Below are 12041 nucleotides of genomic sequence, written 5' to 3'. Positions count from 1 at the left end.
TTGACTAAAATTCCGGATCAACCTTATATTCAAGGATTAACCAGATCAGCCAACTCCAATTCGTTGGTCGATCAAATAATATATATAAATAAAAGTCAAGTAAAATAAATAATCTTCTCGTCTTGAACTGCTGGGATTCCAATCCCGGTAGCGGTAAGGAAGTCCGCACAAAAAAAAATGAATGATAGATAGGCATTTTGATGATTGCCAGGAGGTGCGATTCAATTGATTCATGGGATTTTGTGGAGTTGTGTACACTTGGACAACGGACGAGTGTGAGTACGAATATGGCAATTGGTCTCAGTTGTTTTGTACATGCGAATTGGGATATAGGTGAGCCTCATAGTAAAAATGCAAAATGAGAACCTAGCATATGCTCCTAATAGAGCAAAAAATAATATAAGAATGTTTTAAAGTGTTTTTTAAAAAAACATTAATTTTTATGCAGTCTTGAAAAGCGCCATTAAAATTGGAAGAAGTTGAAACTCATAAAAGTAAAAAAGAGTCGAGTAGACAAAAATTTCAGCCACCGTATCAAATGCCTTCTCCCCTGGGCAAAGCAAAGGCTATTGTGATCTCAGAAGCGGATGGTATCCTGGATGTCTCGACTATCTTCTATGTCCATCCAATTCATGCGAGCAAGATACTCACCAATGGTGCAATTGAAGTGCTTTGAAAAGGAATTTTGATTCCCCAGGAATTGAGACGAGCTCTCCTTCAAGCTTTACGCGATCTTCGTGGGGTCAATGATGGCTTTCCCGCCTTTGCAGATTTCATCCAAGGTCACTTACAAGTATTTACCTGATTACTTCCCAAAGTGACGGACTCCTGAATGTGTTGATGGATCAGTTGGATAACAAATTTATCGAATCCTGGGGTGAACATACGTTTTAAAAGTCTGGTCCCTGGAGTCTTATGGATTCCGTCTGGGATTTCCCCGAGTCATATCTCCTTCCCTAGTTTATCAGCTATTTGACTATGATTCGCTGTCCACCGAAATAAAATTTGTATGCCGCCTTTGGATCTTCCCCTGATTTGGGATCAGTAAGTGGCAAACCAATCACGACTATGGATAACAGCAAGCAACGTTTGACCAACATGGGTCTACCAAGGCCTCTCGTTCTCGATTTTGAGTGCTCGGAATGAATTAGACGTCCCTCTCCCAAGGTAGTTGGTGACTTTGTGATCTCCGTTATTGGTTTGAGGTCGATCAACATAGCGATGATTGGTCAAGCTGGGGGGCCATACAATAGTGTGCGAGTGTTCGCAAAACAAGAGATTGATGTAGCTTAGCAATATGGAAACCCTCTCCAATACGAGCGGACGTTTGATGAAGTCACCTGGAGGTGCAGCATTCGAGGGGGCTCCTTGGTCTCGGCCCTAAAATTCCTCAACGTTCAGTACTATGCCTCCGATGAGGTACTGTTGGACGCGATTCGCACATTTGCTGTTGAAAAATCTGGGAACTCGAAGGAACTGTTTGTTGAAGACACTTTGATTGATGGGGTTTGGAATGGCCACAAGAGAGTCCAAGTTGAGATCTAACCCCTCAAGTCGATCCCTGACTTTGCTTGAGTGCGGAGTCTTCAACACCGGGATCAAATCCGGAGATGCTTCAGGTGTAAGGAGGAAGGCCATATTGGCCGAGATTGCCGATCTAAGCTCACAAACGGAGCCAATATTTCTGTACTACCAGAGGATGACGTTAATGTAACAGTTTACAACTTAACGGCAAAAAGTGATGAAAAGGGTCTCACCACCCATTCCCGTGACATATTGCTCCACCCAAACTTGGGTTTGAATAAGTACCGCTCATCTATGAGAACAAGCCCAAAGAGGACCATTCAAGTCTGATCAAAACAACTGGTGAAGTTCTGGATTTGAACTCTTTGAGCAGGGGTGAGATACAAGCGGAATCATTTCCTATGCCTGATGCCCTCTTCAACAATGACCCGTCAAATGATGTGACGCGAATCAAAAAGATCAAGAAGCTAGAGCTCAAGAAGCCAAACCTCAATGCTCCCAGTTATCACGGGATGTCAACCAGAGGAAAATTCCCCTCAAATGTACATAATGATCCCTCTTGGGCAGCGAGTGAAAAATCCTTGGTTCACGAGGACCCCCCCAATTTGTGTAAGTGAACCAGCCAATAGCTCTGCGGAGAGAACATGAGAACAATGCCAAACTCGAACCAATTGATGAAGACAGGCAGGACGAGCGCAATTTGGATCATGATGAGGACGAATCATTGAAGGAATCTCCCATGCACAGATCCACACTTCGTAGGTAGAGTGTGTCCCATTGGGACAAGGCCAAGCCTTCGGTCCGTGCAAAGTAAGGTTCACTCACGCCATAAGAGCCTTCACTCCAACGCTTGATCAAATTTTCAGGATAGAACTATGGAAGAAATGAATTTAGATTATTGACATGTGGGTTATAGTAAGTGTTGGGTTCTTTAGATTAAAAATGAAACAAAACTAACAAAGTAATCTAGCGAGATGTTTCGATTACCCTACATATCGCCCTCAATGAGAAGTTGAAGTGAACAAAGAAAGCCAAGTAAGATCAATCCCATATTCTTAGTCGATTCTGGCCTTTTACAACCAATTTTGACATGTCAAAATTTAGCATAAAAGATCAAACTTGACCATAATCAATAAAGAAATTTATAACGTTAAATTGAATTTTCTTTCATTTGACATCCTATAATAGGGTACTCAATCTACCTCAAAGGATAACACAACCAAATTAAACCATCGCGTAAGAATGAATCAACGCATAATAATTTGTCTTCAGAGTACAATGTAACTCACCAGCCTAAACAAATTTAGTAGCGTTTGCCAGGTTCTTGGGTCCACAAATTAGAATTTCAAAATTTCATTCAAAGCGAACTGCTCCAATTCTTTCGATCTCAATTTCTCATGCCTTTGGATTCGTTAATCCAAAACCGAGATCCAACTGTGACATCAAATTGTCAACCTTCGATCGACTTCAACATTTCGGGAATCGACTTCTTGAACTCCCAGATTCAATCCGTGAAGTCTGAAGAGTCACCAAAAATTCCCGATGATGGTTCAAACGATTCAGAGGAAGAACCATCTGACGGTGAAAAAGATTTGGAACAAAATGAGGCGATGGATATTTCTGAGAAATTGTTCCCTCCATTCGGATCAAGTCTCGTCAATGCCAGGCATAGCTTTCCAGTGAAAAAGTCGAAAACGGATCATGCATTCAAGACCCCGAAAAAGATCGATCAACCATCCATTAGCCAAGAGCTGGACGATTTGCCAATTTGTCGATCCCGCATTCTTCCAGTTGGAAAACACCATTTTTGAAGAAAACGAGAAGAAAATCCGCTGAAAAAGTCCCAGAGTGCTCATCGATAATGGCATGCAAATGGAGCAGTGAGGCAGAAAGGATCTCTGATATGAAAAGTGGCCCCAAAAGTGACATTCACCAAGTCTTGGAACGATGGAGGAACCCCCAGTTTGTATTCCAAAGCGAAATTATCCCAGTGGCTCAGAAAGCAAGGCATGTACGCTGAAATTAGAAATATCGCAGAGCAATGTCATCATATCTTTAGTTTTCAGGCTGGCTTTGCCGACGCAATCATTTCGATTTGAACGGTCCATGTTTGAATCACTAACTGTTTTGGGACAAGTGGATAAGAAATTTATTGCGGGCACCATTTTCGATGAAAATGACGCCTCTTACCAAACTGATCCTGTATGATCAGCATGCGGTTCATGAACGAATTCGATTAGAGATGATCCTATCAGGTACATATCGGTAGATGGAATATGATTGCAAGGTGATCGATCCTTTGTGGTCATTTGTTCTGTAAATATATTGAAGGCAGGAACGAAATCCAACAATACAAGCAGCTTTTGTGAAACCCTATCAAAGGCAGGTTTGCCATGGATTTTAATGTTAGCTTTTTCCATTGCCTACCAATAACTCGTACGTAGATACATAATAATGCAATTCTGTGGACAACGATTCATGTCTTTAAAATTGGTTCCTTTGTGTTACTTATTCAAAATTAGTGTTATCGATATCATATGGGTACCCTCAATTTCAGATCAATATCCGGATAAAGCCACCGTGCTCTCCGAGGATTTGTTTGAGCCAATGCAATTGGCCCTAGGTTAGGAAGAGCGGAGAATTCTCCACAGTCTACCGAATCCATTGCGGAAATTCGGCCTTCAAGTCGAGATCCCAATTGAGGAAGTGGAACACGTGCGTGTGCTAAGCGCTCCCAAATGCTTCCTTAAGCGAGAAGCCAACGAACTGCGAAACCACGGTCTTCTCCCTGAAAGATCTAATCGCCATGTTGTTGAAGGACATTGCTTTGACAGGAAGAACCAATCCTGGGTCTTTGAATATGCTCCCGAAGACCATACACAATGATTTTAGCTCCCAAGCTTGTCGATGTAAGTTCATGAGGTTTTCACCAATTATGTCCCTGGGATCGTGGACAGTAACTAAACGCGTAGTCATTCTGAGTCCTATGCACAGATAAAATCAAGTTAATAGTAGCAATTAAAAAGAAAGCAAATAGTCAGTGGCTCTTGTTGGAACAAAGAAAATTATTGCAAAAAGAAGAACTTAAATATGTTTTCAATCATTTTGAGCTCTTTTGAAAAATTTGTCTTCCAATTGATGCTCAAGTAAAACATGACCCAGATAGATTGTCATCTGAAGTGAACGAACACATGAATCCCGTATTTGCACTTAGTTTTCTAAAAAAAAATCAATGGGAATCTTCAGAGAAAAGAATCCGTATATTTGGTGGTTACTGCCTGACGTTAAAGGAATGATATGATAGTGATTAAAGAAAACAAAAAAGTTTGGCAGTAACTGGCAACAAATGAACTTCATTGTTAAGGTCTCAATTTCTTTTAGCTGCCATCAAATTTGGTCAGTCCTTGACATTAGAAGATTGTCAACGCCTACTCCAGGGGCTGAAGACATGTCAAGTTCCATTTCAATGTGCTCATGGTCGGCCGAGCTTTTCAATATTAATGGATCTTCACAATTGTCCCGATGGGACGTGGTTCCAAACAAGAAAATCAATATGTCAAAGCTGCATGCGCTCATGAACGATTTCAGCGATAACAAAGGACAGGAATAAAGAAAGGCCGTGGCCTAGTAAGTTAGATGGCTACATCCGATCACGTTTTCAACGAGACTTGCTCAAAGTCTGTTAAGGGATCGATGGACATTATTAAATAAATTGTTGGGTCTGATAATAAGGAAGTCTAGGAAATGATATGGGCCTTTGTTTATTAGGATAATAAAATTACAATAAGCGCCAACAAAGTTGACCAAGTGAAGTCTCAGCAAATCTGGATCATTTCAGAACAAGTATGAACAGATGCATCATTATATAGAAAACTTGGCGTTGGCTCTATTTCTTCTCTCCAAATTCCCATCTTCTCAGGTAAGATGGGGAATACTTCTTTTTCTTCTTATCTGGATCATCAGGAGGAGGAAGGCTTGCTGGTTCTGGCTCTCTACCACACCCACAGAAACTTGATCCTTGGTCCGATTCTTCCCCTCCCTAAGCAGCTGGAGATGGAGAGATTCCGACTAAGGCTACTTTCACCCCTTTAAGCGTTTCCAATTTCATGATCAAGATGTCTCCAGAAGAAACGTCATAATCGCTCAAAGCATACCCATCTTGAAGCAGTGTTTGATCTTTATACAATCTCTGCATTGGACCAAGAAAGCCATGTTCAGTGTCAGCTTTTGCCTTGAAACACTCGACGGTTTCATTGCTTTCAATTTCGATCTTTCCCACTTGATCAACGAGGACTTTCATTGTTTGAAACCTAAAAAGTGCCAATTTTTAAATGATAACATCATCAATCCTAAGACATATGGGTTAAGTATTGTGTCACACTAACTCCACAAGTCACTTTGGCACTCAAAGAAGCTTCATGGGAAAGTTGTAAGATTCCGGTTATCTTTAAACATGAAATATTTCTCTTGCTTGTATATATACGACCGAATTACACTAAAAAACAACTTAAACGCCACCTATCTACAGACTAACGTTATTTTCTACCAATCAATTATATTTAATCTTTATTGCGACTCTTGGTCATGTCATGGCGTAAAAATAACTATAAACTAAAATGTAATGTATAATTGGCGGTGCTCATTTTTAAAATTTGTTGCCCAATTTCAAAAGGTTGATAAAGGGACTTTAAGGGTTATGAATATCATGTTAGGTTCATTTGGGTTGGGTTAGCTTGGGTAAGGTTTGATTAGGTTGAGTCATGTCTAAAAAAAGTAGCACCGCCAACTGATTGCTGGAGAATAACGTCCAACCTTACATCCATCCCCAAAACTGAACAATATCAACTGACGTCCAACAGAATGTGCAGCGGCCATGTTTTTAAATGAGTTTTGCTTTCCAATTTTGAGATCTTATTTTCTCAATGGAATAGGCAATTGTAATCGACTTATTCACCTAAAATGCACATGGGGCACCAAAAAGGCGTTGTGAAAAATACCTTGTAAAAATTACCTTGTAAGGTTTGTATAGACAGCTGTTGTGCTGACAAGGTGACCAGCTTACAGCCGGGCAGTGAAGCCAAATTCTCGAAAGTACGGAAAACTGAAAACTTTATACTGTCACTGTTTCAGGCAGTCTTTCTAAACCCCCAAAAATGTTTGCATTAACGATATGTTAGATTTTTGTCTGATTTTTTATAATTTGATCACAAACAAATATTTTATTCGTAGAAAACTTTTGTTACAAGTTACTGCTAAAATGTGCTCCTTTCTTGACTTTCTTGAGCCCAAAGAGTTAATTCTAGAGGGCTAGTTAATTCCAATGATATGAGTGTGAACCGTGTGAACCACTGATCATAAACGTAAACCCCTGGTCAAATTGCTCCTTAATTCTGGTAGATTGACTTTAGTAGTGAGTACTAGGGCCAAGCATATTTTATATTTTTATTTTTGGCGCTTCCTTACCGCTACTGGGAATGGAACTACTGCCAGTTCAAGATGAAAGACCTATTTACTTTGCTCAACTTTACATTCATACATTGTTTGATAGACTATTGAGTTAGAGTTGGGGGATCTGGCAAGCCCTTGAATTAGGATTGATGGGGAATTTTTGGTCAAGACTTTGTTCAAGTTTGACATAAGTCATATTATAAAATCAACACTTACATACTTATATAAAGAGTAATTTGTAAATGCTTTTGATCTAGTAAAATTTGCTATTGATTAATAAATCAATTTGCATATAACTTGCAGCTTAGTAGTACCAAGATTACAAGTAACAAAATGACAGTAATTCGTTCCTTTTTTCTAAAAATTAATTGTAATCCCATTACATTTTAAAACACTGAAATTGTAATGACCCAACAAACCAAAAAAATACTCAAAACTCTTTCCTTTTTTTCACGCTCCGAGATGGCTTTTCATTTTTCGTTTGTCCCTGGGCAGCTGAAGAAATTTGAAGCTTTTAGTGGTCTTAACAGAATTTTACTTTTTTATATTTCCATGCATCCAAAAGAAGAAAGCTAAGGGCTGCAAATTGGGCTTGCTTTCAACAATGAATGTGTTTGGGTTTCAAATCTTGTTACATTTGTATCGTTTCATTGTTCATATTTTCTCCTTCAAATCCTTCAAAAAACAAAAGATCTGACACAGAACGAAAACTTCCTTTGGCTTGTGTATGTTGCACACCTCTCCCCAAATCCATCCATGATTTTATTCTCCATCATTAGTTGAGCTTAGGAAAAGATATCCGTCATAGATGTGAAATATCTAAATAATCTGTGCTCCAGAAGAAGGCTATACATGTACATTTGATATTTTATACTGGGTAAGTATTTTAAAATGTATTTTAAATATTTAATCAAATGGTATCGAAACCTATCAATTTTGACATGTTATTGAAGACAGTTTCAAATAAAAGAGGAAAAAAACCCGAAGTTAAGAGATCAGATTTCTTATGCCTGAGTTAAAAAGAGCAAAATTGAATTTATAATGTGCAGGGTGACAGTGACAACAATGACTTAGGGCACTTTGAAACGACTTTAACTCTTCATCTTATTGAGATTTCAGAGGTGACTCTGTTATGTTAAATCATTAAATATATATCCTGCTACAATTCACATTAAAGTTTATTTGACGTATCCACCTCTGGCAGAAATTACAGCCTTCACACGTTGTTGCACTGCAGTACAAGAAGCACGCATGGTTTCCTCGTCAACTATTTCCCATTCTGTCAATAAGGCTGCCTTGAGATCTTCAATGTTTTTGTACAACCGTACCCCAATCTTCCTCTCCAGAATTGACTAAATACAAAAGTTGATTACATTGAGATCTGGAGAGGAAGGAGGCCTCATTGTCTTGTCTCGAAAGTGCTCAAATTTGTCGCCGCACCAGCTCTGAACAAGTTTTGTTGTGTGGGAGTGCCCATCCTTCTGGAAAGAGTAGGAACCCGTCCATTGTTGAGCCTGAATCCAGGATAGCACCTTAGAGGCTAACATGTCCAAGTAAATGTGCAGGTTAACTTTAATACCCTCTGGAATGAAGACCAAAGAGGTTTTCTTGCCGCAATCAGTTACACCAGCCCACACCATTACAGATGCTGGTTTTTGCCGCCTGAATATTGTTCTCTCTTTTACAGTAACACTCTGAATGTTCCTGGCCAAAATCCGATCATTTTGACTGTTGAAAGCAGCTTCAACAGTGAAAAGCTTTTCATCTGTCCAAATCACAAAAATGTCCGTGCCCTCTTGAAACCACTTTTTGAGTTTTCTTGCTCTGGAGAGCCTCTTCTGGATAACAGTTGAACTCAAGATCTGTCTCTTTTGCATATGGTAGGCAGTCATGTGCAAGTCCTCTTTGACCACCTTTCGCATAACTTCCCGGTTCACACCTGCCTGGCGAGCCATTTGTTGAATGGACCTCTTGCTGTTTCGACAAATTTTCATTCTGGTGGTTTTTACTAGTTTTGGTGTCCTCACCGACCTGGGACGACCAGATTTTGGCCTGTTCTCAACACTGTTGAACTGTTTGAACCTTTTAATAGTTTATGACGCAGTTGATTTTGACACTTTCATGACTTCCAAAGTCTTTGCAATCTTCCTGCAACTGTGGCCTTCCATATAAAGTTTTATGATGGCCTCACGTTTTTCTATTTTGCGACAAATCTAGACACTATACAAATCACAAAGTCAAGATAAACAACAATGAGAGGTAATTGGATGATATCCTTTTTGCATATGGCGGGAAATTTGAATGATGGAGTTGCATTTGAAGCTACCTTTGGATGCCCTAAAACATAGTTGTAATCTGTAATCTAGTTTATGATACCTTAACTTTGTCACCATTCGAAATCCTCATCCTAAATATTTATCAATTGACTTGTTGCAAATATGTCTTTTGCCTCCCAAGTTTTTTGACCTTCTTATTTTGCGAGGTTAGAGGATTGTCAACGCTTACTTGAAGGAATAAAATTTCAAAGAGCTCCTGGCCGGCAGAGCTTTTCAATATTTATGGGTCTCTCACAATTGTCCCGATTGGACGTGGTTCCAAACAAGATAATCAATATGTCAAAGCTGCATGCGCTCATGCACGATTTCAGCGATAACAAAGGACAGGAATAAAGAAAGGCCGTGGCCTAGTAAAGTTAGATGGCTAACTATCCGATCACGTTTTCAACGAGACTTGCTCAAAAGTCTGTTAAGGGATCGATGGACATTATTAAATAAATTGTTGGGTCTGATAATAAGGAAGTCTAGGAAATGATATGGGCGTTTGTTTATTAGGATAATAAAATTACATAAAGCGCCACAAAAGTTGACCAAGTGAAGTCTCAGCAAATCTGGATCATTTCAGAACAAGTATGAAAAGATGCATCATTATAATGAAAACTTGGCGTTGGCTCTATTTCTTCTTCCAAATTCCCATCTTCTCAAGGTAAGATGGGGAATACTTCTTTTTCTTCTTATCTGGATCATCAGGAGGAGGAAGGCTTGCTGGTTCTGGCTCTCTACCACACCCACAGAAACTTGATCCTTGGTCCGATTCTTCCCCTCCCTAAGCAGCTGGAGATGGAGAGATTCCGACTAAGGCTACTTTCACCCCTTTAAGCGTTTCCAATTTCATGATCAAGATGTCTCCAGAAGAAACGTCATAATCGCTCAAAGCATACCCATCTTGAAGCAGTGTTTGATCTTTATACAATCTCTGCATTGGACCAAGAAAGCCATGTTCAGTGTCAACTTTTGCCTTGAAACACTCGACGGTTTCATTGCTTTCAATTTCGATCTTTCCCACTTGATCAACGAGGACTTTCATTGTTTGAAACCTAAAAAGTGCCAATTTTTAAATGATAACATCATCAATCCTAAGACATATGGGTTAAGTATTGTGTCACACTAACTCCACAAGTCACTTTGGCACTCAAAGAAGCTTCATGGGAAAGTTGTAAGATTCCGGTTATCTTTAAACATGAAATATTTCTCTTGCTTGTATATATACGACCGAATTACACTAAAAAACAACTTAAACGCCACCTATCTACAGACTAACGTTATTTTCTACCAATCAATTAATATTAATCTTTATTGCGACTCTTGGTCATGTCATGGCGTAAAAATAACTATAAACTAAAATGTAATGTATAATTGGCGGTGCTCATTTTTAAAATTTGTTGCCCAATTTCAAAAGGTTGATAAAGGGACTTTAAGGGTTATGAATATCATGTTAGGTTCTTTTGGGTTGGGTTAGCTTGGGTAAGGTTTGATTAGGTTGAGTCATGTCTAAAAAAAGTAGCACCGCCAACTGATTGCTGGAGAATAACGTCCAACCTTACATCCATCCCCAAAACTGAACAATATCAACTGACGTCCAACAGAATGTGCAGCGGCCATGTTTTTAAATGAGTTTTGCTTTCCCAATTTTGAGATCTTATTTTCTCAATGGAATAGGCAATTGTAATCGACTTATTCACCTAAAATGCACATGGGGCACCAAAAAGGCGTTGTGAAAAATACCTTGTAAAAATTACCTTGTAAGGTTTGTATAGACAGCTGTTGTGCTGACAAGGTGACCAGCTTACAGCCGGGCAGTGAAGCCAAATTCTCGAAAGTACGGAAAACTGAATACTTTATACTGTCATTGTTTCAGGCAGTGTTATGATCAAAATAAAGGTCTATGACACTTTGAAAATTGTCGAGGGCAAAACATTTTGGTTGAGGGGTAGGGCTATTCATGTTTAGTTGGCAAAATAAGTTTGATATTGACATGTGGAGGACGAAGCTTTGACAAAATCACTGAAATTACCCTTGCATGGACCGTTGTTGAGAATAAGAGGGCAAGATGGAAAGCATAGAATAAATAATAGTCGCAAAAGCATGCCTTTCTTGTGCAATTTGATAATGAAATGATGATCACAAAAGGTTTACTGTTTTATAGATAGATGTTGGGTGTAAATTCAGCCTCTTTCATAAGAAATAACGGGACTCTAGTTTGCTTTCTTTATTTTCATTTACGCCGTCAAGCATAACAAAGTGCATTGTCTTTCACCAATTTTCGGGAGAGGTAGCACCATTCCTAATGAGCTTCATTGCAACAATGACTAAGAAGTAGTTTTAGCAAAAGCTTATTTCTTATCTCTTAACCTTATTATTGACAAAGTAAGTTTCAAGGAAAAAAGTAGCTTTTTTCAATGTATTTTCAGTAACTCTTTCTTTGATAAGTAATGTCTTTTGTTGGCTGAATATTTTTTTGATTCGTGGTAATGCTTTCGTTTAATAGTTAATTCAAAACCGAAAACCATTTTTCTGTCTTTTTGGGAAAATTTCATTCCCTTTTCATGATACTTTTTGGCGATATTTCAATCTTTTTGGAGTAGATTAGTTATTAAGTATACGATAATCAATTCCCAGTTGTATTCTTATTTGGAAGTCATGAGTGTTTGGACATTTGCCCTCGCAGGATTCTAAAGATCTTCCAGAGATGTGTTGACATGTCCTTTGTGTCACAATATCTAAGCAGCAATT

General features: G+C 38.9%; 1 long non-coding RNA gene across 1 annotated transcript in view; it reads right to left on the bottom strand.

Moving 5' to 3' along the window:
• Positions 1-9780: 9780 nt before the first annotated feature.
• Positions 9781-12041, bottom strand: part of LOC131877733 (uncharacterized) — a 4601-nt gene continuing 2340 nt past the window's right edge. Inside the window, exon 2 of the long non-coding RNA XR_009372907.1 lies at positions 9781-10345. This is a non-coding gene — a long non-coding RNA (uncharacterized LOC131877733). The remainder of the gene's footprint in view (positions 10346-12041) is intronic.

The sequence above is a fragment of the Tigriopus californicus genome, chromosome 3, assembly GCF_007210705.1.
Source record: "Tigriopus californicus strain San Diego chromosome 3, Tcal_SD_v2.1, whole genome shotgun sequence".
Lineage (NCBI taxonomy): Eukaryota > Metazoa > Arthropoda > Copepoda > Harpacticoida > Harpacticidae > Tigriopus > Tigriopus californicus.
The sequence above is the reverse complement of the archived record's forward strand: the minus strand, read 5'-3'. Positions and strand labels throughout refer to the sequence as shown.